This window comes from Pseudophryne corroboree, chromosome 4, assembly GCF_028390025.1.
Source record: "Pseudophryne corroboree isolate aPseCor3 chromosome 4, aPseCor3.hap2, whole genome shotgun sequence".
In the NCBI taxonomy this organism is placed as follows: domain Eukaryota; kingdom Metazoa; phylum Chordata; class Amphibia; order Anura; family Myobatrachidae; genus Pseudophryne; species Pseudophryne corroboree.
In genome coordinates this window covers 220,713,125-220,729,515 of record NC_086447.1, presented here as the reverse complement: position 1 = coordinate 220,729,515, position 16,391 = coordinate 220,713,125, and the positions used below count along the sequence as shown (strand labels likewise).

The 16,391-nt window shown below is 40.2% G+C and overlaps 1 long non-coding RNA gene across 1 annotated transcript; it reads right to left on the bottom strand.

Moving 5' to 3' along the window:
* Positions 1-827: 827 nt before the first annotated feature.
* On the bottom strand, positions 828-4,766 carry LOC134911284 (uncharacterized). The gene is made up of 3 exons (XR_010176450.1): positions 4,680-4,766; positions 3,001-3,104; positions 828-1,174 (listed from the first exon to the last, which is right to left on the bottom strand). It is a non-coding gene; the product is annotated as an uncharacterized LOC134911284 (long non-coding RNA).
* Positions 4,767-16,391: the final 11,625 nt, after the last annotated feature.

The following is a 16,391-nucleotide window of genomic DNA, read 5'->3' as shown; positions in this document are numbered from 1 at the left end:
AACATGTAATTGATTGATTTGATTATTGTTTCAAAGCTAGATATCTACTGTATATGCATTATGTATTGACATATATTTACTTTACTAGTGCTAAACATTACTTATCTGTAATTGAATTTAAACATATTTTGAAAACTGTTACATGGAATCTGGCCATGGAATCTTGTATGTTTCACAAGCAGAAATCAACCGTAAGTGTTCCACCAGGGATCCAGTTAATATACCACCACGTGTCGGGATTCCGGAGTTCATGGTTAAAGAGGCTGGAATACCAACAGGTGAGGAAAAGCTGGCCGTCGAAATCCTGACCACAACCCAATATTCCCACTCAGGAGGTGGGTCCATGGGAATATAACCTTTGCTCGCCATCAGGCCTGAAGCATGATGAGCACACTTCGCTGCCTCACTGCCGGGATTCCAGCCGATGGGATGCTGCTGTTGGTATAGTGACAGCCAGCATCCCGTCAGCCTTGTCACCCGCATGTATTCCTTCCACGATACCAAATACATACATGAATGTATTCACCATTTTCATCCAATTTTCAGGCTATACATTTCACTAAATGTGAATTTATAAATATTCTGCTGAATGGCAAAACACAAAGATTGTATTAGCGGAACTTCACACAGCGTCTTACTTCAATTTGCAATCAATGTTGCCTAAATGTTTCTAGTCATTACCAAATTGAACATTTTCAGTTTCAATGAATATCACAACAAATTTGTTTTATTTTCAAATAAACGGAGCAACTATTAGGTAAAAATAATATTTAATGCTCTTAAAATGATTGTAAACATTTTAATCTTTAATAAAAAGAATTAGGGGTCAATGTACTAAGCCTTGGAGAGAGGTACAGTGCCTGAGCTTCATAAATACAAAAGCGAAGCATGGAAATGAAATCAAATATGTTGGGAAGACACTAATTATGTGTCACTAGGACTCCTTATCCATAGTAGAATCACATACAAAGATTAAAAGGAAATTTAAAAAAAAACTAAAACTAAATTGCTCGCCCTCCCTCACTCCCCAAAATAACTTTCCTCTCCTAATAAATAGTGGAGGAGATGTATCAAGTAGTTAAAAGAGTGGAGATGTCTCTTGAGCAGTAGGTTTGGCTACCGCTGTCCAAGGTATTTTTTTCCAGCTCGGTGACTGACAGTTGTGACACAGCCTCTGCAGAAAAATAATAATTAAACCACTTTAAGGGAGTGAATACATACAGTAAGTATTTTCAATAGTTAAAAATGTTTATTAATACTAATAATAATAATATAACGAACACAAGTAATAAATACAATAAAAATATCAGTAAAAGAACATTCCCCAGAATGAAAGCATCAATCCATTATATAGGGATTAACAATTGCTTGATTTCAATTGTCAGCAGAGAACAATCCAGGTAAATCCAAATACAGTATATCCTGAAAATTGCTCAACAATATTAATCCAGGTAAGTAAATAATGTACATATACATTTGTTGCTTTGTTGCTTTCTTTAATCACCTGAATTAATATATTTTATATTTTTGCGCCTGAATATATCATCTGGGTTGTCTGCAAAAAAATTGGTAATAAAAATAAAGTCACTTGGAATATATGCATACTATAAGTACAAATCTAGAGTAAATATATTTTTGCTACATATATTTTTCCACATAGCTGCATCAAATTGATTTAAAACATCCTCCAGATTGACACTTATCCCAATGTAAACTATGTGTTAAGAAATATATTCCATGCAAATATCTAGTCAGCTGCTGTTCAGGTATACAGGATAGTCAAAACATAATTTGTTGTTGACCTGGAACAAGGATGTGGGGTTTTGCATATGCCTTGTGACAGTAAAGAGTGACAAAATAATATGAGTTATAGATACCAGTATAGCAGCATTCACGCAGCATGGCTGATATAAGTCGTTTTCCGCCATATGCAGACATCACTGCTAAGGATAGGCATGCAACATGCTTATCTGAGATGCTTTATCGGAAATTTAAAAAATACACCCTGTGGGTATTTACAAAGCAAATACAAAGCTATAAGACACCTGCTAAACCCATTCACTTCAAAAAGCTTCAGATGTACCCTGCAGCGCAGCACTGTTGAGCGAATATGGTTCTGCATGTCTCCTCTATCAGTTTAGAAAGCTGTTGGAACATTTTTTATTGCATATAATTAATTTCTGATCAAGATTATATGTTTCCTTCTGTGCTAGCAGCCTCTATCCTTCTGCTTCATTTATACGTTCTTCTATTTTTCTGTCTTCTCTTGTCTAGTCAAAATTCACTTTGTGAAGTTTACTGACCCGTGGATCTTTTTCTTTCTTCCTCTCCCTCATGACAACTAATCAGGAACCCTGCAGTCGGCAGCTGCTAATATGTCCACTGTTCCTTCAGCAGTTGTTTTCTGTTTGACGGCATTAAATAGAGATTGATTTGTCACACAGGAGAATTCCTCATTTTCACGGCTGAGTTAAGACTCTAGCCTTAAGTTGTCTCTAAATTATATGACTTAATTTAAGACATGTGCTGTAATGTTCTGGAATTAAAATTGTCTTTCAGAACAGGCTGCTGTTTCCAGTGTAGGGATGTCCCTGCAGGTTCAATTTCAGTGCGTGACTTAACCCAACTGGTCACTCTATATACCAACGGGCTTCAGGATGGCGCTTATTCTACCATGTTTAATTTACCTCAACTGACTATGTCTTACTTTATTTCAAGACAGCACCTATAATGTACTGGACCTTCTAACTGATTAATCTTTAGTCACACTACCCAAGGAGAACATAGAAATCCATTGAAGAGGAAGGGCAAAAACGTATTGTTACGTTCCTCTTATTGTTATTGCATGAGGGAGCACACAGTGATTGCTTTATGTAGTAGGAAACTGCATAATACATATGAGGTATGCATAAGCATAGGGAGGAACCAACAGAGAGTTAGTGTAGGAGTGACAGGCTGTGGGCTAGTAAGAGAGGTCTTGTGAGAGAACAAGGATATTACCTTGTTTAATTACACTCACTGGAAACAAATTGTTGAACCTGTTCTTGTAGCCTTCATTTTTCTTGTAGACGTCACACATCTTGTAGACTTGTCTCATTTTATATCTAGGAGAAGATAGGGGGTATTTGTGACATTAAAATAGTGTTAAACACACCTCCTGGATTTTGCAAGACACAACACTTAATAATGCTAGACATGCCACTGGTTGATGCATGATACTGTACAACACTGGATGTTGCTAAATATGAAACTGGTTAGGACTAGATACTGTATGCCACTGGATGGAGCTAGATAACTCTCATAAGCAGGACTTGCTAATAGGGCGGGCAAATAATGGGGCACTGAAACTCTCTGCTATAATGAGATCACCCCAGCCTTGTAAAGCCTAGTTCTAGTTAACCATTTTGTTTTAGATCCCCATATATGTTGTTGGTTATTCACTGGAGACATGGGGAGACACTTAAAAAAACATAATACTGCAAAGGTACAGTGTATACACATATAGTTTGCTTTAGACTGTAACTCTTGCGCGCACACACATAACTAGGTGTGTGCAGGGTAGGGGGCGCTGTTGGCAGCACTTGTCAAGCATCAATTATCTAATTACTTTCACTTGCAGCTTCGCCCCCTTTTTGAAGCTCATCATTTCCTGACCACCGCTGTCTCCTAACCACGCCCCATTTGTCGCTAATACCTATACAGCATTCATGGACTTGACGTGATAACTATTTGTTGTTCAGTTGCACTGTCCTGTATTACATTTTGGGATGCTGACATGCCCAGTATTCAAACCCATTGCCTGTGACATTGCAGTCAGACACTCTATTTATTGAGCTATCTATCCTTGCATAGAAAGCTAGAGTATTCCAAGAGTTTTAACTATTTGAATCCTACCTTAAACCTTGTGAAGGGGTGATCAATGCTGCGGCTGGGCAGATCTATGTAGTGTGTGGCTGCACACTGCATGGCTCTGCTCGATTATGGCGCTGTTTATTTTTTTTACAGGGTACAGTTAGTTTCATATGGTTATAAAGCTCATAGTTTTTTGCGGGATCAAGTGGCTCAGTGGGTGGGGTGTTTGGCTGGGATGCAGCAGGTTGTGGGTTTGAGTCCTGGGTGTGGCAGTATATTGACATTTGACATATATTATTTAAGGGGGGGTATTTTGGCTGAATGGCAGCAAGCTCTCGAACTGAGTGCATGAATGTGTTATAAAGAGGATTTGTGTCCAAGTCCACTTTTTTGCATTGTTCCATAAATGTGTGTGTATATGTCATTCCCCTTTCCCACGACGCATGCGCCTTGTGTCCTTATTGGAAAAATGGGGGGCACCAATTGTCTGTCTGGCACATGGCAACAAGAAATTAAATAACGTTACTTCCCTTTTTCAGGCAAGGATGAACTCCTCAAATACCATCTAACAGTGAGATAAATAAACTGAAAAAGATAATATACACAATAGTGCAGACATCCAGTTCAATAAAATAAGATTTTATTTCAATATCGCACTCACAATGTATCAATCAAACGAAAGCATGTAATGGATCACTGCTCTGAATGGATATGTCGATTCAGATGGATTTTTTTGACATCTTTCTGTGCTTTGCTGCAAAAAGTGAAGCAAAGCAATAGTGCAGACTCCCACTTATAGGAAAAGGATTTAATAAAAATGCACTCACAGACAAAGAAGTAATAAAAGCATATAAAAACTCTGGTGGTAGAGGCAAACGTATACTCATCAAGTTGTCAGGCTTTCCAGAGTTCCAGATACTCCAAGGATTTCCTCAAGGTAAGTTCCAGTATCGTTCCTCTATTTCCCAGGTTCACAGTAGCCACACCGCACATGGCACCAAAAAGTATAGTTATAGTTCTGCAATAAGCATTATGAGATATTTGGAGGAATTAAAGAGTTTAGCAAAATAATCTAACCTGAGGTTATAACTGAATGAGTTAGGTATCACATTGAGGAGTCTGTTTAACAGGACTTCTAACAAACAAAGATTCTCAATTGCTGCTCCATGTAATAAAGAGAAATTGTATACATTAATCAGCTTCTACATGTCATAGGGACACTTGATGCTTCACTTATTGCCCTTGTAACACCAGTTTGAAAAAAATAATACTTCATATTTGTAAACACAGACATCCTATAAATTTACAAAGCAGCAGCTTAGTATGTGGTTATCAAAAGAAACCAGAAATGATCAGGCGCCTATTAGTATATCCAAATACCTGCTGCTTTTCTATGGGTATACTCAACCCAAAAAACAAACAAGTATATACAGAGAAGAAAAGCGCTGGTATATGGTTAAAATGTATCTTACTTTTATTTTCTCAAAAAAGACATATTTTGTCTACAAAATGTATACAATAAAATATATAGAGAGAAGCATGAGCTGGCCGGCATTCCCTGTAATTATGCTTATAACACAATTAAACAGGTAAAAAAAAAAAAATATATATATATATATATATATATATATAGAAAGCATGGTATGGCGGCACTCACTCAGGACTTGAATGAAAAATGAATACACAGACAAGCTGTTGCTGTTGACGTTTCAGTTGTATTAACTTTCTTCAGAACAAGTGATACAATACAAAAAGACATACCTTTATACCCTCACCTAAAACGTGTGCACTTCTGTTTCTGGCCACGGGGACAGGTCGAGGATGGATGACGTCACTGCTTCACTGATGACGCCTGTGAACGCTCACCCCGCCGAGTTCCCGGTTGCCATAGAAACTCATAAACAAAAAACAGGAATATGCTTATCCTGTGCAGAAAACCTTCGCCCGCAGTGTGTCAATGACCTGTTGCAGTGATATTAACATAATTAACCAAGTGAATCGGGGGACTCCTCTTGCATTAGTAACATAATACACTTAATGTTACAGTAATACAGAAAATATGGAAACATTTGATTCGATCCAATCTAATAAGAACAAGACAGAATAATTCAATCATGTAAAACAATTAAGGCTGAATAATTCATTTAACCCTCTAGGTGCTATTGTATTTAATCTGTTGATCCACCTGGCCTCTCTCTGAAGCAGTGCTTTGTTACGGTCACCCCCTCTGATGTTATAGGGTTGTTGGTCAATGATTTTGTATTTCAATGTGTTCAGTTGGTGCTTATATGTTTGAAAGTGTTTAGCTACAGGTTGAGACTGTGTCTCACCTTCTAATGCTGAGCGTATGGCCGACCTGTGCATAGCCATCTAGCAGGTGTCTACACATGACTTCAATGTAATGGTGGAGGTGGTCAACTCATTAGATTCCACCATCAAGTTCACAGCACAAAGTAGTACCACCCATATAAATTTCTTAGATGTTACAGTATCTGTCAATGAGGGTTGCTTACATACTAATCTTTATACCAAACCGATAGACAAAAACACCCTGTTACATGCAGCCAGCTACCATCCACCTGCCAGTAAATACAGTCTCCCTTTTTTACAATTTCTCAGAATACACCGTATTTCTGACAATATTGTTAACACCACAACAGAAATCGACAAAATGGCAGTACAATTTAGAGAACGGGGGTACGATTGGGACAAATTAATGGCTGCCAAAAATAAGGTATTGGGCATACCGAGGGCAGATACTCTGAAATCCAAACCTAAAACTTCTATTGGTGATAAAAAATTCTGTTTGTACAACGATACAGCCATTTATCCAAAGATGTATCTCGTATTACAAAGGAGACCTGGCCAATAGTCACATCAGATAAGGACTTACAGATGCTAGCACAACATTCGCTCATGTCCAGCTATACCCGTAACAAAAGCATTAAGGACCTCTTGGTCCGCAATGATATATCTAATATAAAACCCGGGTTGCTACAAGTGCACGGGATGCACGACGTGTAGCTATCTAGAAACAGGCTCAAGTTTTGCACATCCACATTCAGGCAAACAGATCAAAATTGATAAAATACTTACATGTACCAGCACTCATGTTATCTACTTCATCAGATGTCCATGTGGCTTATTTTATGTTGGTAAGACTAACCGTCAGTTTCGCGAATTGATGGCTATGCACAGGTCGGCCATACGCTCAGCATTAGAAGGTGAGACACAGTCTCAACCTGTGGCTAAACACTTTCAAACATATAAGCACCAACTGAACACATTGAAATACAAAATCATTGACCAACAACCCTTTAACATCAGAGGGGGTGACCGTAACAAAGCACTGCTTCAGAGAGAGGCCAGGTGGATCAACAGATTAAATACAATAGCACCTAGAGGGTTAAATGAATTATTCAGCCTTAATTGTTTTACATGATTGAATTATTCTGTCTTGTTCTTATTAGATTGGATCGAATCAAATGTTTCCATATTTTCTGTATTACTGTAACATTAAGTGTATTATGTTACTAATGCAAGAGGAGTCCCCTGATTCACTTGGTTAATTATGTTAATATCACTGCAACAGGTCATTGACACACTGCGGGCGAAGGTTTTCTGCACAGGATAAGCATATTCCTGTTTTTTGTTTATGAGTTTCTATGGCAACTGGGAACTCGGCGGGGTGAGCGTTCACAGGCGTCATCAGTGAAGCAGTGACGTCATCCATCCTCGACCTGTCCCCGTGGCCAGAAACAGAAGTGCACACGTTTTAGGTGAGGGTATAAAGGTATGTCTTTTTGTATTGTATTACTTGTTCTGAAGAAAGTTAATACAACTGAAACGTCAACAGCAACAGCTTGTCTGTGTATTCATTTTTCATTCAAGTCCTGAGTGAGTGCCGCCATACCATGCTTTCTACATAGGCCTGCGGGTCACAGGAGGGCACCCGGGCATACCAGCGAGAGGTATTGAGTGCCGAGCAACCATTTTCTATATATATATATATATATATATATACACAGGTTGAGTATCCCATATCCAAATATCCGAAATACGGAATATTCCAAAATACGGACTTTTTTGAGTGAGAGTGAGATAGTGAAACTTTTGTTTTTTGATGGCTCAATGTACACAAACCTTGTTTAATACACAAAGTTATTAAAAATATTGTATTAAATGACCTACAGGCTGTGTGTATAAGGTGTATAAGAAACATAAATGAATTGTGTGAATGTACACACACTTTGTTTAATGCACAAAGTTATAAAAAATATTGGCTAAAATTACATTCAGGCTGTGTGTATAAGGAGTATATGTAGCATAAACGCATTCTGTGCTTAGATTTAGGTCCCATCACCATGATATCTCATTATGGTATGCAATTATTCCAAAATACGGAAAAATCCCATATCCAAAATACCTCTGGTCCCAAGTATTTTGGATAAGGGATACTCAAACTGTATATTAAAAACTTATTTAGCAGTATGGATAACAATGTGCTGTTCTGTTGTCAGAATGAATTACTACCAGATGTAAATTGAGTCTTGAATTAGTATTGAATATAATATGTAACAATAGTAAGCACTATAAGTAGCAATTTATTTCCCATAATTAAGTGATTGGCAACAGTTCATAGGGTGGTGTGGGAGTTAGGAGAATTGTATATGCAAACAAAGGAGTATTTACCACTTTCATGGACTAGATTGTCACCCACTTTCCTCACGGCCACTAGTGCTAATGTCCTTTGAAAATGGCCACATCCAGAGGAATATTTGTTATGAATGTTAATATTCCACTCTCCACTGTATCCCTTTGCAAAACAATATTCACTGTTGCCAATAAATGGCTGCACTCCATTACTGCAGTAACTGGATGAAAGGGTGATAGCGCTATTCAGGACAGAATTGCTACATATAGTGCTTACTATTGTTACATATTATATTCAATACTAATTCAGAACTGAATTTACATCTGGTAGTAATTCATTCTTACAACAGAACAGCACATTGTTATCCATACTGCTAAATAAGTATTTAATAAATATAAAAAAATGTTTACCTTTTTAATTGTGTTATAAGCATAATTACAGGGAATGCCTGGCAAGCTGATGCTTCTCCTTATATATTTTATTGTATACATTTTGTAGACAATATGTCTTTTTGAGAAAAATAAAAGTAAGATACATTTTAACCATATACCAGTGCTTTTCTTCTCTGTATATATATTCTAGTATGTGGTTAGTATACACTTACAGTATTATACATATCTTTGATACAAACTGCATTATATACTGTGGAGGCTCCCTAGATGGTTAACATCCCTACCTCTGCTAACTTTGGCCTCACAAATGGAACAGATGCGTCCACAAACATTGTCAGGATTTGGGTAAAAAAAAAAGACACCTAAGAGGTGGCTATTTTCGTCTTATGCCCAGGCATCACAATGCTGACACTGGTGGATCACTTACACAAACAACATCATCAAGATCCTCATTATCTTCAGTAGCGTCAGATAGTATACAAATATCCCCCTCTTACTGTTCCACTTCCACAATAGCATCCTCTGTTTCTATTATGTCATCATCATTACCATCTTTACTTGTACCACTGCAGATGGTGCCGAAATGGTGGAAGGAGGTGAAGGAGGCTTCTCTGTTGGTAAAGTCTGAGAAATGTCCATTGTCGGACTGCGGCATGAAGGGCCCACTGGAAGATGCTGTTTTATGGGGCCATTCTTATAGATGTGGCAAGCCAACAGAGGGGGTGTGGCCAGACCCCATAGAGGCTTGGCTTACCATTAAAGAATGCATGGTCTGGGCCCCCTGACATAGTGACATTTAGTAAATACTAATATTTTATGCATGATAATGTACCATGTTAACAACAGCAATGCACTGTAGAAAATACACCATAGTCATGTGCAGTATAATGTAACATAGGTATAATTCAAGTGCACAGTCTGGAACGTGGGTGGGTCCCCATGGGTGGGGCCCACCGGGGGTTTCCTCTGTACTCCTGTGGGCCAGTCTAACACTGGAAATTCCAAACTCACATATAGCTAATGTGGGCACCCCTAGAGTGGATGGACAGTGCTCAGATAGGTCAGCACTAGAATGAAAGGACATGGGTTAAATAGGTCAGCTCAGCAGCAGTGGAGTGGATGGACAGTGCTCAGAAAGGTCAGCTCAGCTCTGGAATGAAAGGACACGGGACAGATAGGTCAGCTCAGCCACTGGAGTGCAATCTGTGAGAGTCAGCACAGACCACCAGCGGTCCTCTGTGAAATGGTGCCCGAATCACGTGGGAGAGACATAACAAACCCAAAAATCTATGAGATCCTGACACCGAGATAATGACATTTTAACTCAATTTGGAATCCGAGCAAGGTGAAAAAACCCGGGCCGGTGCTCAGATTCCCTCGGATCTCTCAAGTTTGGATGGGCTTAGTTCTCTGAAAACTGAGTCTCTAGCCTTTTTAGGGATTTCACTCTGGCACTCCTTTGTGGGTTGTAATTGGACTGTTTTTGTCCATCCTGATGTTCACCTGGATACCTGCTCTGTTCTGTTTTTAAGGAGCTATTAATCTGTACTAAGATCTGTTAGTATTTCATCAAATACTATTTGAGCTATTCAGAAAACCTGCCTAGCATCATTTTGAGCTATTCAGAAGACCTGTTATCAATTTGAGCTATTCAGAAGACCTGCCGAGCATCTCTCTACAGTTCAATTACCTGTGCTATATTTGGAGCCTGAACCCCTGCCAGGATGTCTCTACAGTGCAACTAACCTTATCTATTCAGAAGAGCTGCCCAGACTCTCTACTTTGTATGTCACCTGTGCTATTTGGGAGATCTGGCTAGAATTTCTATACAGTGCAAGTATCTGTGATATGCAGAAAATATATTACCCGTCAGCATTTTTCTAAAGTGCAGTTACTGTATTTGTGTTATGCCCAAAACCTGCTACTTGTAGCATTTCTGAATTGTACAAACTACCTATGTAATTTGGAGGATTGCAATCATCAGGGTTATGAGGGAAACATGTTACCTGTCAGCATTTCTCTACAGTGAAGCTTTTATGCAGAAAACCTGTTGCCTGTCTGTATTTCTTCACTGTGCAAACTACTGTACCTGTGCTATTTGGAGGATTAGAAAACCTGCTAACATACTCTTCAGTGTAAATTACTAGTGTTTGCTGTTTTCTATACATAGTTTAGGGAATGCAGTCAAAATGCCGCCTGTCAGGATCCTGGCTAACAGGAGACCGATGCCAGAATCCCAACAGCCTGCATTTTACTGGTGGCCATAATACTGACACCTGCCCATTACTCCCACTCAGTTGGCGGGTCCATGCCGACAACCGAGTGGGAATAGAACCTATGCCCAATGCATGGCACGTCAAGTGAGCCTGCGAGAGGTTTCGCTCCCTCACTGCCGGTATTCCAGCAGATGGGATGCCGCTGTCGAGATACTGACAGCCGGCATGCAGTATTACATATTACATATTACAGTATTACATACTGGATCCAGTTTTAGCTTTCATAGTTAATTGGCATATTTAGCTAGGACATTTTGGTTCTTAGTGTCATTTAGATTTATAGTACATACAGTGCAGTAAGTGTATTTAGTTCCTTATGCCATTTAGTAAGTTTGAAATGTCCTGTTCTCCTTAAATATATGTGTCTGTGATCTTGAGTCTGCACTGCCAACAGTTTAAGTCCTGGTGGCAGCCAAGAACCAGTGAACGATAGTAGGAAAGGGGGTTATAGACAAAGCATTCAGCAAGTGGGTTCTGCAAACTCAGGATCATGGTTGGCTGTCATAACATCATCAGGGTGTTAGTAGTAGTAGTAGTAGTAGTAGTAGTAGTATGGGGCACACTTTTATATTAATGGGCACAATTTTATATTCGTATTATTATTATTATTATTATTATTATTATTATCATCATCACCATCATCATCATTAGTAGTAGTAGTAGTAGTAGTAGTAGTAGTAGTAGTAGTAATAATAGTAGTAGTAGTAGTAGTAGTAGTTGTAGCAGTATGGGGTAGTCTTTTAATTTATTAATATTTTTTACTTTAGTAAATCACACAATTTATAAACCCAACAGGAAGTTGCATGAAGGCCTGCAATATGCTCAAGTGGGTGTGATACGGAAGCCCGGTGGTAGTGAAGCATGCAGAATGAGGAGATCATACAGAGAATTGATGTGCCATATGGAGGGGGCAGGGCTAAATTATGTAAATGTGCATCATTTAGCCCCGTCCCCTGCCCACGGACTCATGAAACACGCCATTTGGGGGAGGTCTAGTTATGTGCAGCCCAACCCTGCCCTCCGCAGTGGAAAGTTGCTTCACTCGAGAGGAGATTTTAAATGTTGGCAAGTATATATTACCAGTACACGAAAGAACACATGGACACAAAAATTGGTACAATACAAAGGAGCTTTCACAGGTTAAATGATGCTGCAGCTGATATTTCTTTGCTAAATGAGGGTGATCAAAAGAATAACTCGTAAAAAGAAATCTCATGCATTTGAACATTTTTTTTAAGCCAGGAAATGTTTCGATGTTACTGTACTTTTATCAGAGATATCGACTTTAACTAATTTGTCTCTAAGATTTCTGCTCTTGAACAACAAAGCATCAGCTTGGTATTTAAAAATGGAACATGCAGAGAAGATTGCACTAGCTGCTCTCTCCTCACACTTGACACCAGGGGCAAGAACAAAATGACAGGGGGAGCACCATGACAGGCGAAGAAAGGGGGAGGTGGTTGGTTATTTTCCACTCCTGGAAAAGTGGGTTGTTGGTCACGCAACAAGAGGTGTGGCCTCAAAGGGAATGCTCTGCCCACAAGCCACTCCCTCATTTTCATCATACTTCCTAACCCACTCCCTTTATGCGAGCATCCTCACCCACTCCTCAGCTCATGCCAACCTTTGCCTCCTCAGTCCTCACCCACTCCTCTCAGCAGTCACAGCCAGGCTCCCCTTCCTAGGCTCTGGCCTCCAAGTAACAGTCATCTCTTCCACCTCCTGACCCCTATTCCTGCACCCAGTACTGCTCAGCTCCTCACCTCAATCACAGGCAGTTTTTATGAATACATGGAGAGATAGTGGGTGATATCAGGGAATAGGTGACAGGGGAAGGCAGTGGGGGACATAGAGTATAATGGGGAGAGGCAGTGAGTGATAGTGAGGAAGTGACAGTGAAGAGAGGTGACAGGGAGAGATAGTGGCACATGTAGAGCAGGGGGTGACAGGAAAGGGTGAAGGGGAGATGCAGTTAAGTGACAAGGAGCAGGTGATGGAGAAAGGCAGTGGGTGACAGGGAGAAGCTGAAGGTGACAGGGAGAGGGTTATGCATTGGAGATGCAGAGGGTGACAGGAGAGAGAGAGGGGAATTTGGAGATAATGATGCAGAGGAGAAGCAGAGGGTGAGACAATGGGTGATGGGGAAAGATAATGAGAGATGGATAGGCAGTGGGTGACAGGGAGAGGCAGTGAATGATAGACATATAGAATATGATGGCAAATAAGATCCACTTGGCCCATCTAGTCTGTCGATGTACATGCACACTTGCACAATAGAGTTCATTTTTGTCAGGAGCCAATTAACCTACAAGTATATAAAACAACAAGTAATAAACCAGTGCTTCAGATCAGGTGCAGCATCAATCAGTAGGTGGTCCCTTCATCTACGCATAAATACTGTAAAAAATTAATAGGGTATAAGTCCCAAATTAGAAAATGTTTCATTTCCCAGGACAGCCAAAAAAAAGTAAAAAAAACAATAATGGTGTCCCAATAGAAATATCCACAGTCTTATATCACTCTTAATGTATTCCTGATCCACAGAGGGGGAGTATCGTATTACTCGCGGTAATTGACCAGAGGTATTTATATTGCCGGGGGCTATCCTATTAACCCTGATGTGGCGCGCTCCTCCCCCTGATGCCGGCACTTATTGCAGGTTATGCTTCGGGTACCTCAGGCACCTGAAGCATAATCCACGATAATTGGACTGCTGGAGCCACGATAACACATGGGATCAGGCACTTATCCCTGATCCCATGTGTTTTTGCGCAATCGCAGTCCGTTTTCGGCAGATGAAAACGGCCTGTAATAGGATAACGCAATAATGACCATTGGTTATCAATCGTGATATCTTGCTGTTTTCATCGGCTGAAAAATGGATCGGATCTAATTAGATACCCCCAAGAGTGAGATATCTTGTTCCAAAGTGCATGTGTTCCTTTCAGATTACTCCCCAGTATACAGTACATCACACATACAAAAAGGGAGAAAAGAAATCTCAAATAGTGAAATACTGTTTTATTTAGACAAAGTACTGTATATAAAAGTATTTTTTAGTGCAACCACCACAAAATGCATAGAGCAGCGTACCGGATTGTAGGGGGTGAAGAGTTCACGCACCCAAAATTGCATGTACAGTCAATTCCAATGGCCTCCTGGGAACGAACTTAAATAACTGCTGGTGTTGGTGAATGTCCCCGCAATCGATCCTAAGCTGCTATAAGTCCTCTTCATGTACCACCAATGCGTTTTAACTCATAACCAGAGTCTTTTTCAAGGTGCATGCTCCATGGTGGTTTGGAGCTGTATGCAGTATCCTCATTGGATAAATAGGAGCGTGCTCAGAATAATCTCATTAAGTTTAAAAATGCATTAAATAAAACTTTTTAATACACTATAATATATTTCATTATTAAAAACATTTTGTGCTTTTTCACCAGTTTAATATGTCTCTAAAAGTTAATATACAGAGGTTCTATAACTTATCGGCATGCGTTCCGCCAGTTCTATGTGGCTTTTACACATCATACAAAGTCCACATCCCACATCTATGGAACCTCATTGTTTTTACTCTTCCTTCTCCCTTCAGTGGAATGGCACTCTTTACTAATTTATTTTTAAGGTCTGGTGCCCTCCTATATGCAAATTTTGGTTGTTTCAGGATGAAGCACTTTAGGGTTGGATCCTGATCCAAAAGGTGCCAGCTTTTTTTTTTTATAGTTTTTTTCTACTTTTTTTCTACTGGCTGTTAAAAGATGTTATGAAGGGTAGTCAAATATAATTTCCACCTGTTTCTGGACTGAAATAAAACATCTCTGTTTACTTTTATCATTTATTTCATAGATTCATCAATTTCTTTTTCATTATATCCTGTCAAGATTAATTTTTGTTTAATCGGTGCAGTTTCTTCTTATTCTTCTCATTTGTCCCTTTGGTACATTCTTTAACCATAAGGGGTGGTTGCTGTTGATATTGACGTAGGAGTTACTGTCTGTAGGTTTCCAGTAATTTGCTGTTCTTGTTTCAATTAAGTATATATTTGGACTGTGGGAGGAAACCGCAGTACATGGAGGAAACTCACGCAAGGACGGTAAGAATATACAAACTCCACAGTTAGGGCTGTGTTGGGAATGGAACTCAAGTGCTGTGAGGCAGAAGGGGTAACCACTACACCATCCATACTGCCTGATGCAGCCAGCACATTACCATCCCCAGTGAGTTTTCCCCCTCAAGGACTTCAGCAAGCATAAACCCCCTCGCTAGGAGTATGCCCCCACTTAGAGCAGCAGAGTGGTACAGAAAACACACATACCCTCCCCAGTGGCACAGTGAGTTTGACCCCCTCAGATAGTGCATTGAGCACTTAGGCAGCATCAATCGCTAAACTGAGTAAATCGCAGATGGATGCTTTTCGGCCATCTGCCCATGCACAGCGCATGCAGCGTGTGTGCACAGCCATTCACATAGTGATCCCATCCCAGAAGGATGCGATCGCTATATGATTGACAGCAGCGGCCATCGTGGGGCCAGCGATGCAGCGTTAGAAGGGAGCAGTCTGGACAATGCAGGCACATGTAGGCCATTTGAGGTGCGGCTGCATATGTGCCTGCATACGCAGCCATGCTGAGTATGCAGGTGGTCAACTTCTAATTACCAGTTCTACAATTGCAATTAAATTACGATTGCATCGCTGGGCGGTAATTAGCATGCTGGGTCGCCCAGCATGCTAATTACTTGCCCTGTGCTGGGCAGCCCCCAGCATGCGATCAAAAGCAGTTGCAGTTTTGCTATTTTAGCTATTTGACATCATGAGGGGGCTTTGAGCACAACCTCCCTCAGGAGGTCAAGTGAGCATGACCCACCCTCAGGTGATATAGTGAGCAGATACCCCCTACACAAGTGGCATAGTGAGTAAGACCACTTTCAGGTGGTGCAGTGAGCACATACCCCATCCACAAGTAGAGAAGTACAAAGCCCCCTCCACAAGTGGAACAGTGCGAATAAACCCCAGGTGGAACAGTGAAAATGACCCCCACCACATGGAAAAGTGAGATATATACAAATCAAACAATACAACATGTCACACAGAAGGGGAGCACGCAGCAGTGAGATGAGGGACGCACGGACTTCCCTGCCGTCCCCTGATCTGGAACACACCATTCTCCTGAGATCAGCCGTGCCCACACCCTCAGAGTCACCTCACTTTAAATGTGA